Raw genomic sequence first — 13050 nt, forward strand, 5'->3', positions numbered from 1 at the left:
GGAGAAAAATTTATTGGATGACTCGAATACAGGTAGAACCGGCAGATGTATCCATTAGGGCTTCAATGGAAGGGAAGTCATCTAAATTTTGGTCCTTGCAACTCTATCTTTGATTGTGACTTTCGTAAAATGGTAATGCATTATAATGTAAGCTTACGAGTTCAAGAAGCTTGTTGAGGGTACTTTTCTTACTAGAATAGTTGCTTTTAGTTTGTCAAATGAGAAAGCACTACCTCATTTGTGTTAAAAGAGAATAACGCATCTATTGAATAACGCATCTGTTGAAGTACCTCACATCGCATGTCTACCGGGTTTATATGGGCCTTATATTCATGTGGTCTCCTTACACTTACCAGCTTAAACTTTTGGGTTGGACATTTTAACAGCATCAAGGTTGGTTTTTGACAGGCCTGTTAAAAAGAAAGAGATCGTAATTCTCTAATGTTTGTCATTGATTTGTTGAGCAGTAACTAAACACACTTGTAGACACTACTATGTGTACATGTGTACATGTTTCCATGTCTAATATATTTTGAAATGGGTAAAATGGTATTTTAAATCTGTATTTTGCACCAAAAGAAGAAAGGAATGAGTAAATTCTTGCATTTTGTACGTGACTAGAAAATTAGGCATAACATTTCCAAATTGCAATGTACATTAAATCTGTCGAATTGATCATAAATGGTAGTGGCATGGAATGAGTGAATGTGATTCAAGTTTGAATTGGAATTAAAGGATTCTGAACCCACCCCGTATGAGCACCTCATCTTGTGTGATTAAATATGAATGTCAGAGGTTCTGTGTGGATCCTAATTTAATCTTTTTGTGAAGATTGCAGCTGTAAGGGAGACAATTGTTGCACAATCAGGATAAGATCTCTCCAATGAGTTATGTGGTCTCCATAGCATCAAATATGAAGGTATCCAAACTTTCTTGTATAATGTGTTTACCTCTCTAAATTGATGATGTGCATGCATTCTATGGAAAACATTTGTATCTTTCCTAGTTCAAACTTCAGACCAATCCTGCTGGTCCTCTTCAAGTAAACTGGAATAGCATACGATGTAGATACTAGATATTTTCTCTTGGAAGTTTAGGAGTCAGAGGGAATTGGTGTGATGAGATAACATAAAGTCCTATTCAGATTTAACTTTGATTTTTGAGTTACAATGACACCGGACGGAAGTCACAAGATGTGATCAATTTCCTTTGCTAGACAATAAGTATATCTGGTTGTACTTGGATGTTTCTTTTGATGGTTGTACTTGGATGTTTTTCCAGGGCAGTATCAAAACTTTTGACTTTACTTTCCTCTTTTATTCAGGCCAGCCTTAAAATATTGGACTTTAGCATATAGCTTCTAAAATTTTTTGCCCCTTTCTCCACTCACTCCATTACTTTCGTCTACTTATTTACAGCTCTCTCTTTTCCTGCTAAATTTGATTTTTGGCATATGAATCAAGAAAAGTGGCATATGATAACTATTTCCGTAAAAAACATAACTCCAAAAAATGCATTTTGGTGTTCGCTTTTGATTCCTTATTATATATCAGGAGTGGGTGCAGTGAGCTTCAAGTGAACATCTTCGTTTGCCAGTGGCTAATCAGTTTATTGCCACTGACTTGTCCCTCAAGAAGACTGACAAGGTGGCCTGATCAATCTTAGGTCCATTTGGCGTGCTTTTTGAACTAATTCACCATCTTGACATTCATAACATTGGATCAGGTCATGTATCCAGTGATTGAACTTTCACACTTCTTGAGATGTTGCCGTTTATCTTACATTGGCTTGATAACAGGGTCTGCTATTGACATGATGACCAGCACCATAACTGTTGGTAGTCAAACCAACTGTTGCTCATAATGCTGAGGAGGATTTAATGCTGTAAAGAATGAAATTCGGGTTCGTCAAACCAGAAGGTGGCAAGCAATTGGCATCCTAAGGCATGTTTTGTTCAGCTACTGTACCTTGGAGATTAAAGAAACATGCCATTGACTTCTTGCTTTGCACCACAGAAGGAGATATCTCACAGGAGAGTGAGAGTGAAACTCTAGATTTCTCATCATTTGTTCCTAGCCATTTTGCTGCCTTGCAGGTATTATAGTTGAAGATGTTGATTTTGTGCCATTTCATTTTGTATATTCTACTTATCATTAAAGTGCAAAATCTTGGGATTGACAACGTCATCATGTACACATCGGATGATGTGCTAAGGAAGAAAGCTTTTGATGTACTGGAAAGGGTTAGTGTTTTTGACTTAAGATCCTCTGCTCTTGCTTCACTAAACAGCTCGTCACTCTTGTAGTCCGTTTCTCTTGTTTAAGTTGTGCAATTATTTCCCAGTCTCCAGATACTTGCTGATATTGCAATTTCTCAAAGGTTTGATGTCTTAAAAGCCCTGATTACAAATTGCATCTCTTCCTTTATGGTAACTGCATGGGGAAGTACGTGGAATTGTTGGATCTAGGGGTGAGGATGGCTGCAAGGTTCCACTCTCACTGCCCACAAACCGCACGTTTGTATTACCATCCTCCCTCCAACCATGACGACGACGACGACAACCACCACCACCACCACCACCACTCCTTGAGCGGCAGCACAGGCAATGACCCTCGTCCGGACCACAGGCTCAGAATCGACTCTATTGAACTCATGCTTTTTCTGTTGTGTGAGGAAGAGTTTAGATTTCTCTATTTGGGATGTGTTTTGAGCGTTTATAGGGAAGACATCCAGCCAAAAATTGAGCTGTTTCCTGTCTTCTCGCATATTTTTCAAACACGAATTGTGTCTCCATTGTCAATTTTGTCCCTAGACATCAAGCCAAAAAATCAAGTTGTTTCTTGTCTTTTCACATATTTTTTCACATAGATTGTGTCTTCATTCAATTGGTTCAATTTGGTCCCTAGATAGCTTAAATCAATAATTCACGTAGTAGTGATTCATTATTTTGAATGAATGAATTTTGTTCTCAATTCATTTTTCTTGACCAGTTCATCGATCTCAATCAATCTTTTGTTAACGGTTTGACAATGTCCAAATCGATAATTGTTGTCCCCAAGCGCTATGGTGTTGTGCCCTAAATGTTCCTAGAATACAAGATCTAAAAAACAAGCACTATTGTCTAATTTAAGAACAAGAATTTGCTCTACAGCACCCACAAATTGACCACGGAGGACAATGGAACAATATCGCGTGGCACCATAACTACATCATTCGTCGCATTTTGCACTGCGATCTAGGCTATGTCTCATCAATTCACGACCTTTTGCTAGCATTTTCCCATGCTTCGAGGTTATGCAACCTCTCGGCAGATGTCCTCAACATGAATCGGATAATGTTTTACGGAGCCAAGGGGGCCAAGCTCTCGATATTTCCAAATGCCTCTGGTACTTAATTGTGGGAAGAGCCAGCATTTCACTACAGAGCAAGTATGCTTTTATGGAGAATTGGCAACTAGGACATTCGTTAATTTGAAAATTCTCATAGTTTATGAGCTTGTCTTGCTATGAAACTCTCAATGGTATGGATTCGTATATGCATTACACCTAATTCCAGCACCAGCAGTTTTGCTCACTCGGTTAGGAACATTGAGCTGGAGCAAACACCTATTCTTGTGTTCCGCTGCCTAGTAAAATCCCAAGTAATACCTTTAGTCATTTACACACACCAAACACTAAAACGCTATAAGGTACAAATGCCACAGGGCAAGTGTGGCGTGGTAGTATAGATTTTGGAGAAATGTTTCAGGAGTACATTATCCAAGATCCTCAATTGTAGCTTATTTAGAATTTGCTGTGAACTTCCATATGTTCATACCCTCTTCAATGTGAACCGTAAAGAGGTTGCGATGCCCTGAAGCTAAAAATGTCATCTATTCGTACTGTGTTTGGTCCAACTGCTTTATTGTTATCCACTTCAAAATTTGATGAATGCTTGCTCCCATAAACTCGTACACTAAGCACCTTCCTCTTGGGCGCTCCAATTCGTATGTGCTTGTTGAAGAAAGCTATCAATTCTTGTTTTGCCAGCTTCCTTAATGCTGCGACCTGGTCCAATGCAAATGAAGTGAATTTTCGTGAGTTGCTTTGCATGTCCGGCTTTATGAAGATAAATTAGGCAGTTTCAGCTGAGAGGAGGGAAAGGGCATACTGCCAATTTTGCATACAGGTAACTTTAGTTCCATAAAAAGAGATCAAGCAGAAGATGAATGTAGGCAAAACCAATAGTAGATGAAAAATAGTGTCGATTTGCTCAGTCACTACTGAGAAGACTAGGATTTGATGTCTGCAATAGAGAGAGAGAGAGAGAGAGAGAGAGAGGCAATATCTTGTACCTTAGTTTCTATTCGATCAAATAGGAAAGGTCTATCAGTTATCTCTTCCTAGTGACGCTCAGATTCTTCCCACAAATTCTTGTCGTTCTCCATCTTTGATTCAGTTAGTGTGTTTAAATGGCTTTGTCAAATAGAAATTCCACAAGTTCGATGTAATGGTTTAAAGATTATTTGACAAGCTGACATGATTTTCATGATGGAACACGGGAGAAACAACTCACCTTGAAATCAACCTCACTCATCTTAAGGAGTTTACTTTCGAAAGACTCAAGAAATCTCAAGACCCGTGTGTCGATGTACCTTGGACCCTGTTAAGATTAACTATTCTGAGCTGGTGGAAGGCTTCATGACTTTCAATAAAAGCCAAAAGCTGAAGTTGTATGTTCAAAGTAATGTCATCTTGATGGATCTGCAATTATCCATGGGGATTGTAATCAAATACATACAGAAAAAGACTAAGTAGACCTACCAAAATGAGTTACTCCATGATTTTTAATGCTTGTAATCTGATGAACTTTTTGTCTTTGCTAATGTACAAACATATACTTTCTGAAAGTGAATAAGTGTGTCAGAAATCAACCATCCCAAGGGGGTAAACCATGCACAATTCTAATTGTTGAACCTATCCCCAAGGGAGTAAACCATGCGCAATGTGTCACCAAAGGTGGCCTAGGCCAATTAAGTTCATTGGAGTCAGGAGTCATCTTGAATGTCTATTCAGGCAAAAGACAGGCCAGAAGATTTCATGACAAAGTTATGCGGACAGAAATTTGTTCTTTTCATTAATATTGTTGAGTAAAAGTACTTGAATATAGTGAAGCAATGCAGAATTCTCATCATTTGGGTTTAGGCCTTCAGTTGAGTAGACGTAATTTACACCCTCGTCAAGTGTGACGAGTCTGCTTGTCATGAGCTGGATTGGAGCACATGCTTGCATATAGGATGAGAACCATTAAAGAAAACATCTTCGACATGATGAACAATTGACTCTGCTTCATCACGCTCTATATTCCCTAGTAAGTGATGACAAAATAAAAGTAGATCAAGATTCAAATATGAGAGAGTTAACTTACAAAAGAAAGGGATAACTTCTAAAATCACTAACACTCTAAGAATGCTCTCGAGAGTATTGTAGGTGCAAACCGAGAAAGGTCTTCAGGCTGAAGAGTCTCAAGTATTTCTAGATCTTCCTCCCAAGGCCATGAATGGTCATTTAATATTAAAGAGCGATAATATGAGGCATGATATCTTGGCTCATCAAACTTGAAATTCTGATAACTCTTTGTCAACTTCTCCTGGAAGACAATAAAAGATGAGTCTTAATAGTAATTGGTGCAGCCAGCACATAGCTCAGGAAACTTGACGTATAAGATTACTTTATGACGTATTTTATGTCAAAGCATAACAGAACCAATCTGGAAGCTACTGCTCTAGTGGCGGTTCTTTTTAAGAGGTATTGCTTGAATCAGCAAAGTGTGTTTGGACCCTTTGCAATTTCACGACTTAGTCAAGTACGAAGAGATTTCCTGATTAGATATCGAATATGACCAGATAAAAACATTACTTTGCAAAATGATTGGCATTTCTGCCTAATGTCGTGGAAGCTTCTTGAGAAAAGTTGACCAGAGTTCACAATTAATTGGTCTTCTTCAAGCTATCTGATCTCGAAGAGAACATGGATTGTCAAGTTTATGGCACTTTGACAATATGAATAAGGCAAAGATAATATCAACATTTCTTAGAGTATTTCAATACATTAAACTTGTTAGAATTTTATAATTTTAAGTTATGTCTCCATCTAATAGCTTGAACTTACATGGTCTTGGTATTATAATAGGTCCTGACAAACCTTTTGTGAGCCCCCCCGATCATAGTCAATTTCTACGCCTCAGTCTTAGGTCAAAGTTTAGCCTATGCATGTGGGGTTGTTTAAACATTTAAATAGTAAATTACTCCTTCATGTAATAGCTTGAGCTTTTAGATCAATTAGCAGAAGTATCCACAATTTCCAACAATAAAAAACCCACATAACAGGATGCTTCTCCTATTGTTCTGCAGTCCTGACGCCCCCCCCCCCAAATTATTTTGTAGTCCTTACAGGAACTAATGCAAATGTTTTGGTAGATCATATAACAAAAGAAAAAAATATAAAAAGTAGTTGCTGCTTCTGGCCTGCACTTATCTAGATTTCCTCAACCAAGCGTATGAAAGATTATTGATACACAGGAACTGATATAAGCTTCTTTCTGCAGCATAAATTTCATGATTACCTTGATCACAAAAAATCTTTCTGGCTTCACTGCAAAATCTGCCATTGCTTTCAGGATGGTATCCAATAATACCCGCAACTTGTGATAATAGCCACTGACTTCCAGCTTAAGAAAATCAGAAAAAGAGTGAGCATGTTGTAAATGGAGAACCCCACTTACTGGAGGAATAAGGATGTGAAAAAGGAAATATTTCTGCATCGAATCAATGCCCAATTTGTATATGTATGTAAATACACACACAAAATAAATGTACATATATGTGTGTGTATTTTTTTCCTATGGCCAGAACTCTCTACATAAACGAAGCTGATTCTTTCACCCAGGCAGACAAATCAGATAGTCAGAATAATTCATAACACATTCAAGAAACTTTGGATGGGTAGTGGGCTAGGGCCTTCTGTAGCAAGATAAAGTATCTATATGCTGGCATGGGACAGAAAAAACAAATGACTAACCAATAGCCACAAGCAAAAAATCTATAGGTTAATGCAGGCATTGTATATCATTCCACTCTTACCTCAGTTGATGAATGTGCTGAAACTAACCAGGAATCAGCAGTTATTGATAGAAAATGAAACTAGTTTGATGGCAATCATGCATGACAAAATGAGGCCGCAGATAGGAAATTGACACAAGTATAATAGAGAACTGTGCAACTTATTTCTTAACTTATAGGAAATCGGACACATATTGAACCTGCACTCCAGATACTCAGCTATCTTTTTTAGTTATTTTCACGAAGATGCTCATCAGTCCCTAATACACTAAAAGAATGGTATGAGATGAAGAAGGGTCAACTCTTGCCGATTACAACAAATTTTTGAAAGTCCAAAATTTGGCCCAATAATCGCTTCTCTCATTCTTGACTAAGTGATTCCATAAACACAATGGTGTAAGATGTCAATGTATTTAAAGAGCAATCCCATGATATCTTGCATGTGCTCTGCTTTTTGGTGCAATACATGATTAGAATTTCAAGCCTCATAATTTGGGCTTTCTTACACGACCGAGTTTCTGCCAAAGGGAATAAGCAAAGCCCTAAGTTGGTGAGAATGGTTTTTCGCAAACGACCTGAAAGAAAAACAGAGAAACGCCCAGAGGCAAGAATAGCCAGAACAGAACAACATACCGTGACCAACATCAGTCATCTCAATAACAACATTAAAGAAAGGAATATTTGAATCCACAACGCTTTCATAAGTAGACAAACTAGTGGCCCATCCTGCAAAGTCATTTGCATCAGAACTGATCATAAACCCTTCAGAAAAGAGACTTGATCAAAGTAGCTGAAAACTAGCAGAGAAATCCAACCGGTACATTCGAAAGAAGAATAAAAGGAAAAGGGAAGACACAGGCGCAGAAACGGCTCAAGTCGGAACTTCAGCATCTACCATAGCTTCCACATGGTTCCTCTGAGGTCGTGCAGTTAAATACGCACATATGAAAAACATAAGTCCATGTATTAACAGTTGATAGAATGAGTACGCATAAGTTTCCCTCAATACGGATCAAACATTCGAAATTTCTCTAGTTCTTTCAATCAGATATATGCACATAATGAAACTACATCAGTCGAGAGCCGATTAGTGACAACGAATCAACAGGCCAGAGCTGCCCAGACTCTCAAAATAGGGAATTGCACATCAACCTTGATAGTCATCCACAGTCGGGCTCCGCGATCCAAGTCGAAGAGACGTTAAAAAACAAACAACCCGAAACAGAAAAAATCGTCGGTGCAAGCCGACGCACGCAACGAAGCGGCGGATTGGAACTACTAAAGACTAAACGCAAATCAGCAATTCCAATCGTGAACGTCACAACAGACGACAAAGCCTGGAAAAGACAAACCCCGAAGCACGGCATCTCCAGTCTCGGCCGACCCCAAAATCCCCGAGCCACCGGAGCCCGGGCAAAAACCGCACTCAACGACATGGGAGGGAGAAAACCACGAGAAACGAAGGAGAAACCGTACGGACCGTGAGAAACGGCGGACCCATTTGGCGATCTGCGGTACTCGCAAGCTCCCCGGCCGGCCGCACTCCACGCCGCCCTCCACGACCACCGACTCCCCCCTTCCGCCGACGCCGCCGCCGCTGCCTCGTTGCGATGATTGGCCGCCATCTCCGATCGAAGCTCCTTCCCTTCAAGTGTTCATCACCAAATCGCCGGCGTCTCCGATTTCTATGAGCTTCGAATCAGCGGAGTGAAGATGATGACGGACGACCGACCAGGACGGACCAGCTCCGAGCGGCGGAAAGCAAGTCGTCGACGGAAGATTAGACGAGAGGGCGGAGGCGGATGCGGCGAGAACGAAACAGAGAAGTGCAGCTCGTTCTCTGTCTACTCTTCCACGAGGAGAGAGAGAAAAAATCCAAAATATTTAAGTGAAGAGAGAGAATTTTAAGCGGGAGTCGTCCTTTCTTCGCCGGTCCGGCCCCCGAGCCGAGCCGAGCCACCAGCCAAGTTATTCGAGAGAGAGTGAAAAGAGAGAGAGAGAGAAAGAAGCGAAAGATGGAGAGAAGAGAGAGCGGGCGTGGCGGGCCCCGAGAACAGTGTCAACGCGTGAATCGTTCGAGCACGGATGACGTGGCACTTGTTAGGGTACCCAATATTTTCTCCTTTCTCTCTCCTTTCTCGATAAGAAAAAGAAAAGTCAGCGGCGAGAGAGAAGAGACAGAGGAGTACATGCGACAGGTGAAAAAAAGAAGAAAAGAAAAAAGACGTGCACTTTGTGCTTCTTCTTCGTGGGTTCCTTCTCCGTGAAGCCACACGCCGCTCCGCTGCCTCTTGCGCGCCCCCACCGCCTCATGCCGGCCACCTCGCCTCCGTCACCGCTGCTCGACCTCCCTGCGACGCCAACGCAGCCAGCCCCTCGAGCCCCCTCGGCACTCAACCCGACGCCCGTGCACCGCACCTCCACCGCAAAGCACTTGTCGCCGGCGCCGCGATTGCTCCCTCACCGCTCGGCTGCTGCTGAACCCGATCTCGTCGCTTGAGTGCCGACACCTACAGATCGAGCTCGCCTCTACCCGACGCCGCGCCTCGGTGACTCGCGAGCATCACACCCGCAGCAAACCGCCCGCCGGTCACGAGCCTCTGCCGGCCTCCGCTTCGCGACGTCGCTCGCCTCCATCGTACCTCCGTCGAGCCCCACTCGGTCGCCGCGCCACCTCGCCACGCCCGCACCGGTGGCGACCGAACGCCCTTGAATTCCTACGACGGTGTCTCCATAGCCGCGAGCACCCGGCGCCTCGCCGCCGCCGAACGTCGCCCCCTGCCCCACCTCGCCTGGCGGCCGGCCCGCTTGCTCTTGACCTCGCCGACGCCACGCCACCGCACCGCCTCCGCTTGTGATCCGCTTCCCGTCGACGCCTGCAGTCTTCCTTGAGCCGCCCCTTAGGTACTTTAATTTTTTTTTTTTTATTTTATTTATTTTATTTCATTTTATCTCATTGTTTTGTTCTCTTTTAGTTTATTTAGTTAAGTTGTAATATTTGATGTCAATAAATATTGTAAGCATTATCCGCAAGGATTTTGTCCTAATTATTGTAATTATTAATTTAATCGAGAGACATTGGATTATTTTTAATTATATTAATTTTTGGGTTTTTTTGGTAGAGTTTTAATTGTTAAATCATTATAATTATTAATTTTATTCGTAAGACTTCGGATCAAATTTTTAATTATTTTGATCTCTTTGTCGTGATAATTAGAGTTAAGATAATCGTTAATTTGACTCGTAAAATAACAGGTTATTTTTTCGATTATTTTAATCATTTATTTTTTTGATAGTTTAGATTTAATATTTATTTAATAATTACTTATCTTTAAAAAAAACTAAAAAAAAATCAAAATTCTTCATGAGCATATAGGTTTATTAAATCAAACATGTAAGTTTAGTAAATTAGAATTTTCTTAGGATTACATTTTTAGGGTTGCATTTTTAGAAATAAGTTAGGGTTGGACCTAAATTAATTTTTTAGATAATGTTTGCACACTTTAATTATCTCATTTTTCAAAAAAATATTTTTCTAAGATAAGATAGGGTTTAAGTCAAATTAATCCCTAGAATAAATTAGAAAATTATCCCTTTTTAGATAGATTAATTAGGGTTTTCATAAATTCTAAACTTCAATAAATAAATAAATAAATAAAAATATGCAAAAACACTAGGTGCATGTTAACTAGTTTGCATAATAGGATCGTTTAATCAAAATTTGTTTATTAGTGAAATTAGGCCATGAGGTGCAGGTTAATTAGTTTGCATAATAAGCTAATTAAATTAGAATTTGCATATTAATAGGATTAAGTCATTTAGTTAAGAAATGCACTTTCATAAAAGAATTCTAATTTTCAAGAAAACCCAAAAAAATGTTTGCTTTGTGTGATGCAATTTATTTATTGAATGTTTGAGCATCCGTGTGGTCATTTTTGCATGGTAGTAATTCAGGTTAAAATAAATCCAAATTGCTTGCAAAAACATTTTTTGAAAATAAAAGAAATAGTACCGAAATGGCATTAGAAAATTCTAGTGTAACCAAGTCCCCGTACCTTTAGTCTCTAGTTAGTAGGAGTAAAATAAATCTCTCTTTATTTTACTTAGGTGTCTAATCGACCTACCATAAATCGATTAATGGCAACTCCTAGTTAATAATCTTTTGCATGTTAAATATTTGAACCTTAAGTCGCGAATTGGTATGGGCTTGGGAGAGCCCGAGCTAAGTTTAAAGACTTAATAGTCCATTAACCTAATTTTAGGTGGTGCGCCCGAAAATTTAGGTCGCGACAATATATATACACACATATATATTTTAGATGTGTAAATCCAATATATATATGTGTGTGTGTTCGAGGACAAGTGTCCTTATTTTAGATGTGTAAATCCAAATGATCCCTTCAAAGAATTTATGACCATAGATAAAAACTCGAATCTCTTTAAACCAAAATGAACACAATTATATGATGATTTGAAAGCTCTAAAACTCACAAAATCAAGCATTTAACCCAAATTATAGCCAACATTTTTAAGAATTGGATGTTCTCACTTTAAAATGAACCATGACCTCAACTTGTGCTCCAAAATTTGTTAATTATATTTTTAACCTAAACAAACACAACCATAGGTAAATAGATTATTTTAAAATTCTAAGCCTCACAAAATCAATGATATGACTAATATGAATTATACAAGTTGTCTGTATCTCATAATGCGTGCTTTACTTAGAGAGTGTGTTTTTTTCCCTCGAACGAAAGTTTTAATTTTTGCGTGTCGAAGTTAATACATTTCAATCTCATTAAGATGCCCAACGGTTGAAGAAACTTTAATCATACTTTGGTTGAAGCCTTCGTAATAAATTGCTGAAATCAAACAGTGTTCAAAATTCGACTATTTTGGATTATACAGAGGTGAAAACTAAAGCAAGTTTGGCAGGAGGCAACGGACCAAGTTATACTAAATGCAGTGGGGTTTGCATTATCCACGATAACGCGTAGAAGTCTGTAGTGATCTTACCGAAGGACTCAATGTCGCACACATGTGCGAACAAAAAGTACACGCATCTTCTCAATTTGCTTGTATAGATGTGCCATCCCCCGATAAATTCTAGGTTCGCGGGCATGAAATGAGTTGACAGCATGAGCCCCTGAAATTGAGAGTTTGTTTGGCCTATTTTATTGTTCGATCTGCTTGTTTCCGCATCAAAAACTTTGGACATAAGTGTGCTTTTGTTCTTTGGGCGGGCCATCTCTCTTCTAACAGTGTTTCCTTTGGATTAAGCAAGATTGTCTTAGAGAATGTTAGAGATATATTTAGGATATCTTATGATTCTATGATTTTGTATATTATGCTTGATTTATTTTTATTTGTTACTTTAGATAGTTGTCGCGACCTACCCTCGAGGGGAGGGAACATGTTTAGGGGTATTGCCTAAAGGACGGACCTAAGGCCCATGATTAGGCGTGGGCTCTTCCAAGTTCATACCCTGCGTGACGTTGGGATATTCTTAAAAAATTTGCACAAAAGGAGTCGCCACTAGCCTATTAGGGTCGGCTAGAAACCAAGTGAGGCATGAGAGCGTGCCTTACTTCCTACGCAACCAGAGAGTCTAGGATCGGGGACTTGATTACACTAATTAACCAATCAGTGCCCTTTCGGTACATAATCTTGTTCATTTTAAAAGAAATGATTTTTTGTCAAGCAGTCTTGATTGATTTTATACCTATCCACTAACATGTGAGGTGATTATACGGGTGTACAATCATTAAAATAACAATTAGTGCTACCAAAATCCTAATTGTAGTCAAATTAAACACATGCAATCAAACATAATTAAACATGCAATATAATTAATACACAAGTAAATAAAGGCCTAATTACACTAAAAGGCAATATATGGCAAGTCCTAACTAAACTCCATCATTTTTTAATTTTCGAAATTTTTTAAATTT

General features: G+C 39.4%; 2 long non-coding RNA genes across 3 annotated transcripts; one reads left to right on the plus strand and one right to left on the minus strand.

The window, feature by feature from the left end:
• Nucleotides 1-1657: 1657 nt before the first annotated feature.
• Nucleotides 1658-2253, plus strand: LOC120294782. Its single transcript, XR_005552082.1, has 2 exons — nt 1658-2095; nt 2160-2253. It is a non-coding gene; the product is annotated as an uncharacterized LOC120294782 (long non-coding RNA).
• A 1373-nt stretch (nt 2254-3626) lies between these two features.
• On the minus strand, nt 3627-4649 carry LOC108954180. Of its 2 annotated transcripts, none has more exons than XR_005552106.1 (2): nt 4555-4649; nt 3627-4046 (listed from the first exon to the last, which is right to left on the minus strand). It is a non-coding gene; the product is annotated as an uncharacterized LOC108954180 (long non-coding RNA). The 2 variants fall into 2 exon arrangements; XR_005552107.1 differs by lacking the exon at nt 4555-4649 and adding an exon at nt 4334-4412.
• Nucleotides 4650-13050: the final 8401 nt, after the last annotated feature.

Source organism: Eucalyptus grandis, chromosome 6 (genome assembly GCF_016545825.1).
Source record: "Eucalyptus grandis isolate ANBG69807.140 chromosome 6, ASM1654582v1, whole genome shotgun sequence".
In the NCBI taxonomy this organism is placed as follows: domain Eukaryota; kingdom Viridiplantae; phylum Streptophyta; class Magnoliopsida; order Myrtales; family Myrtaceae; genus Eucalyptus; species Eucalyptus grandis.